The sequence below is a fragment of the Colias croceus genome, chromosome 6, assembly GCF_905220415.1.
Source record: "Colias croceus chromosome 6, ilColCroc2.1".
Classification (NCBI taxonomy): domain Eukaryota; kingdom Metazoa; phylum Arthropoda; class Insecta; order Lepidoptera; family Pieridae; genus Colias; species Colias croceus.
Window position 1 is genome coordinate 4,806,973 of NC_059542.1, and position 6,069 is coordinate 4,813,041.

General features: G+C 38.1%; 1 long non-coding RNA gene across 2 annotated transcripts; it reads left to right on the forward strand.

The window, feature by feature from the left end:
• The first annotated feature begins 715 nt into the window (after nt 1–715).
• LOC123692849 lies at nt 716–6,052 on the forward strand. Of its 2 annotated transcripts, none has more exons than XR_006751607.1 (2): nt 716–5,082; nt 5,688–6,052. It is a non-coding gene; the product is annotated as an uncharacterized LOC123692849 (long non-coding RNA). The 2 variants fall into 2 exon arrangements; XR_006751608.1 differs by having other exon boundaries at nt 5,691–6,052.
• The last annotated feature ends 17 nt before the right edge of the window (nt 6,053–6,069 follow it).

A 6,069-nucleotide genomic window follows, 5' to 3' on the forward strand; every position in this document is an offset into this window, starting at 1 on the left:
ACGAATTGAATATGCATTGTTAGTTACTCGGAAACAGGCCGATAAGTGACAACGAGGGCACGATCTTAGCGACCTCATCGTATATGCACAAAAGAATTGATGAACCGAGATAATATGAATTTCTATGTCAGCGCAAATATTTTGTTACCGACAACCTCGTTTCAAATGTATGAAATATTTATGTGCACGTCAGTAGTTATGCAGTCGCCCGTTATGTGACTGCAAAAAGAATATTATTATCATAAACAGTACAATGGAACTGTATTGTTTCAATTTATTAATGTTTTGTCGTATTAGGATCACCCCTTATATGGGATACATCAACCTGTTCGCTCCATTCATGAAAGTGCGTGAGCGCAGGGCGCGGCGATTAATGAACCCTCTCTTCACTTCGCCCTTCCTTTGCTAATACAGCCTTAAAGCTTTGTTAAACGCCATTTGAGGTTCTATTGCCGAGGCAAACGCATGACAATCGCTTGGTAAGAATCGGCGTGAAGTATGAACGCAACAATTAGAAACCAACTTTATGAATGTGAGTTTAAAGATGAGAATCATGTGCACTGTTCTTACTAATGATAGAGTTTGAAATTACGGTGGTTGTATCCTTACAAGGTTATGTTTTATTTTGATGCGGTTGTAGAGCGGGCTGCGGGGAGAGGTGCTGTGAGAAGTTGCCGCGTTCTGTAGCATCGTATAAGCATTAGCTTTTTATTATGTGTCTTTCTAAAACACACAGCGTTGGATGAAGAAAGCAGTCTATGAATCCTATATATCTCTATGCAAATTGGGTCACCTTACCAAATATCGATGGATCTTTCACCTCACTAGCAAGAGCGCGTCCCTAGTATGGCATCTGTCATCATCGCCTTTGACGCGCTGTCATCTTCCAAGCTCCATAGCGTTTATGAATTCGTGCGCAATAACATCGCGCAGAATATAATTCTCGAATTCGAATATATATAATTATAATTCTCGAATATTAAGTGTGATAAAACACACACGCGTTAAATTTTAGTGTTTTTCTAGTGAAAAACGGAATTAGTTCCAATACGAAACACAAAAGACCACGTTGTCGGAAGGAAATTCGAAAACCGGTGCTTTGGTATGTATAATAGTGGCGGGAACTCTTTTTCGTCCTCGGAGGACGAGAGAAGTAATGGTTCGTCACTGCCCAAGAGACCGGGAGACGAGAAATTCCGTAAGTACAATCAAACTTGTCAGAACATGTCCGGACTCGTGCATAGATTTTCATCCAGCACGTGGCATACATTTCACAGTATTTGACACAAATACATCAATATTTAGATGTAGGTAATTAATAAAACACAATGCATGCCTATAATGAGATCACTACATTATCATCGGGTTTCTTTATCATACACAGGCACATTGGTTACTGTGTCAAGTATTGCTTTTAACCAGACTTGTGAAATAGCGTTAGGCTACCTAGGTAGAAGGTACTTAGGTATAAGGAATCCACCGTGATCCCCTCTGGCTAACGAGCCCCAGCACTCAGCAGGTAGTGAGGCATCTCAATCACTTAGACCATTCAATTGTAACTACCTCAACAAAAGTGAGTACCTACTACTTAGTGCCCACTGACTACATAAATAATTCAAGACAATTAAGATGTACTTAGATTTTAGATAGTTAGTTACAAAACCTGTCTATCACAATATTCTAAAGAGAAGAAATTGTTAATTAACTATTTTAATATTATTTCAATATTGATACATGTCACATATAGATTTTACATTACTTATTATAGGATATGATATAGAGTGTATAATATGAGCAACAGTCTCACACAATATTCAGTAAGAGCTACTTATTACTGCAAGTTGAGATTACCTAATTTATCTTATGGTAAATAATTCTTAACATAAGGAGCTTATTTTCATAGCCAATTGATACCAGAATAAGCTTTGATTCTATGGGTACTTATTTGAATAGTAGTGAAAAATCATAAGAAATAGACATTGCAGATTATAAGAGGTAGATATGTTTATATACATTATCATCATCAAGGACCCATATTTACTGTATCCCCGAACAGTTGAATGAGATCATTCTTGGTTATAATGTTACTGATGATAATGTTGTTTATCTAGTTCCTTTCTTACTTAAGTGAAAGAGCTTGCCTTAAAATTAACACTCAGGTGTGATAACAATTCTATAATATCAACAGTAAAGTAACCAAAATCTTTGTATTTTTTATTTGTATCTTCTACAAAAATATGTACTGAAAATATGTACAAGGCGTCCTTAGCCATGATTAGCTTAGTATGGTTATGCTGAAAGAACTGTGTCCAGAAAGACCCAGAAAAATATATGCCATACTTACATTCAGATATGCTTCTGGCAATAAGAGCTGATGGCTCCGCCAGGTTGATATTCAACCTGAGACACCTAAACACCTAGGTATTAACCAGGTAATTTTGATACAGATCACAGATTATAACGGTAATTAAACATTTTATCATTTTACAAAGCCAGGATTGTCTTGTAAAATTAGACATCATTGGTAACAGTAATGAGATTCTCACAAGGTCAGGATTGGCTTGTACAATCAGGCATCATTGGCCTATTTTCTGCCTGCATATGGCAGCCATTTCAAATGGTCGCGGAGACCCTACAGGCTGGAGGTGCCCTCCTTCTGTTTTATTTAAGCTATTAAGTTTTGGTCTATTGAGACCGTTGCAAAATTAACTTCACAGGTCTTGTAGACTGTGAGGATTTTGGAAAAGCTTAATTGGCACTACAGCCACATAAAGTGCCTTCTGATTTAGTTGGACAATTATCTTTTGGGTCTACCATGACTAATCCAATTTAACTTCACAGGTCGCGGAGACCATGGAGGTTTTGGTAAAGCCTGATTGGCAGGACTATTCCAATTCAACTTCACAGGTCGCGGAGACCATGGGGGTTTTGGTAAAGCCTGATTGACAAGACTATTCCAATTCAACTTCACAGGTCGCGGAGACCATGGAGATATTGGTAGAGCTTGATTGGCACTCCAATCACAAAAAGGGCCACAGCCCTCTGATTTAGTTAAACTATCAGGATTATTCTAATAATTTAACTTCACAGGTCTCGGAGACCATGGAGATTTTAGTAAAGCCACAGAATGAGCTACAGCCTTCTAGTTAGACAATTATCTTTTCGTCTACAAGGATTGTTCCAATTAACTCTACAGGTCCCGGAGACCATAGAGATTTTGGGAAGGCAGGTTTGGCACATCAATTACAAAGTGTACATTGTAAGCCTGGATACTTGTGCCTCATGTGTAATACTATAGAAATGTCTGTGTTATTGCCAGTCCCAAAAGCCTCAAAGATAGAGCATACTGTGGTAGTCATTAAAAGGACCATGTCTTGCACTAAATAAGAGTTGCAGACAGTTCTAGACATCTAACACTGAGAGGACTGTACAGTTGTCGCCTCCAGGTATTTCTCTAGAGTTTCGCGCACAGCAGACCAAGAGAGAAAGGCTTTCCCTCTACATGCTATACAAAACTTAAGAGTTGTGGAAAAGAAACATAGACAGAAATGTAATAGTCTTTGTAAAAGAACAAGTTTCTCACTTCCTAACTACAGATACCGCGGATGCGGGCTGAGTAGGACATCTGAACAGTACTTACCTGTCAGAGAAATGAAGAGGGAAGCAGGGGACTTGGCATTAGAACTTCTGACTTAGATGTCGTGTACCGGATATGCAATAAAAGTGCTTCTGAGTAAATTGCAAGGGGTGCACATCCTGTAGCCCAAGCTATCAATCAGACTTTGGTCGCCCACATACAAAGGTTGCTGACTCTCTTAGCTCTTACAACTGAGTAACTGTACCTAGCTGAAAAGTTGAGAATAACTCTTGGCACGCTTCCAGGACGCCTAAGTGGCCTTTGATTTAGATTGCCTCTCAAGAAATCAACCTGTACCGGAGTGGCTTCTCCTACCTTGTACAACAGGAAATATAATATTTCGGAAGCTCCTGATATGGACCATTTCGCTACCCAAAGGAATGCTTTAGTGCCAAGGCATATTTGCCAAAGCCTGCTCCGAATTTTGCGACATCTGCAGTCGTTGATGGAGCTGACGCCTAGACTGAATATTCCCTTTCAAGGGTAATCCTCCAAGTGCACTAGCGCACCTCGCACCCCGGGACCGGGGCAGATACATAGCACCCAAGGGTGGCTTATGGTTGATATAATAAATAATAATAATATATGGGCATTTCTCCGCAACTCAATGTCAAGCGCCTAAAGATGGCTTATGGTTATTGACTATTATGGTTATATATGGTTATTGACCCGGAAGTCATGAGCACTCAGACCATTGGTGAATGGCCTTACGGCCTTATGGCCCCCCAACTGCTCAGTCAGAAAAAGGGGGGGGGAGGGGAGAAAACAGCCCATTGTAAAGCAAAGGAGAAAGAGCAGTTAAGTAGTGGTGCCCCTCCACAGTGCCAACATATGACCCTCCAAGCAGGAGGTGACTTTCATAATGCAATGCTAAAAAAAAAAAAAAAAAAAAAAAAGAATGCATGTAATCTAGTACACAGGGATTCTATTTAATTGGCTTAAGTCTATCATAAGCAAGCTCAACCTGTTCATGACATGAACATGACTTCTGAAAACCTCAAAATACAGTTTTTTATCACAGCAAGATAAGATTATAACCTGACCAGAATTTGGATACTAAATGGATACAACAACACATTATCCATCAGGTGGTCGGTTGTGAGGAAACTCAGACACATAGATATGCCCAGTGACCCATGTGGAAAGGTTGGTTCAAGTAACAAAGGACTGATTTTCAATCTTAAAAGTAGATAATTGATTCTTATCTAAATTATATAAAGGGGCGGACCCTTTAACCTTGCAACACAAACCTTTATCTCTGGCTAGTTAAGGTCCCTCCAGATCTTAAAGACAGTAAACATAGCAGCCCTGTCCAGCAGTGGCTTCAAGAATGTGGTAAGGGCACCAACCCGTGGAGGCAGTGGAAGGACCATACAGTCAATTATAAAAGTTTTACTGTCAATCAGTCAATTTAGCCAGTGCCAGTGAGTCTGGTTTACTTTAAGGTAACCTGAAACTGTTTAATTTATTATTTAATTCAGTGTAATTAATTTAAGATCATAGTAATGATCAATGTGTAACAAACATGCTTAATGCTTAAGGTACAGTTGTGTTAACATTGCTTATTATAGTTATTTTATATACAGATGTTATTTACTGTAGTATTTAGCCTTAGAGGCTCCATTGTTTATCCTTGGTGACATTGATCTTCCTTTGAGTTATAATTTTTAAAATTTTATTTTTATGTTATTATTTGAACTTTGATTTGTATCAAAGATATAGAGAAATAATTAAGCAGTTCTTAGGTTCTAAGACTTAGTTCATTAGTATTGGCTTATTGAGAAGATTATCTGAGGAGAATAATTTAAAATTTAGAGGATACCTATATGGTTAGTTCTTACAATATGAAAGAAAAACAATTTTTGTTGTTATTACTAACCCCCTTGTATTGTTTTTAGAATTTAAAATATAACTTTATTTTACAATACAACAGGTTCATTTAACATTCTGTAAGGAATGAAATTTAAGTTGTTAATACAGCACTTAGGTATTACAATATTAACAAGATAATTTATTTTCAACATAGCGTTTGTATGTCTTTCTTCACCAGCAGATATCAAACACATCTTCATCCAACGCTGTGTGTTTTAGAAAGACACATAATATTGATGTTTTGCATTAAAACAAAACATGTATTATGTGTCGAATAAAACACACAGCGTTGCAGTTTACTGCTTGCTGATGAAGATGCTATGGAGCTTGGAAGATGACAGCGCGTCAAAGGCGATGATGACAGATGCCATACTAGGGACGCGCTCTTGCTAGTGAGGTGAAAGATCCATCGATATTTGGTAAGGTGACCCAATTTGCATAGAGATATATAGGATTCATAGACTGCTTTCTTCATCCAACGCTGTGTGTTTTATTCGACACATAATACATGTTTTGTTTTAATGCAAAACATCAATATTATTGTCTAATAGAGCTAGCCC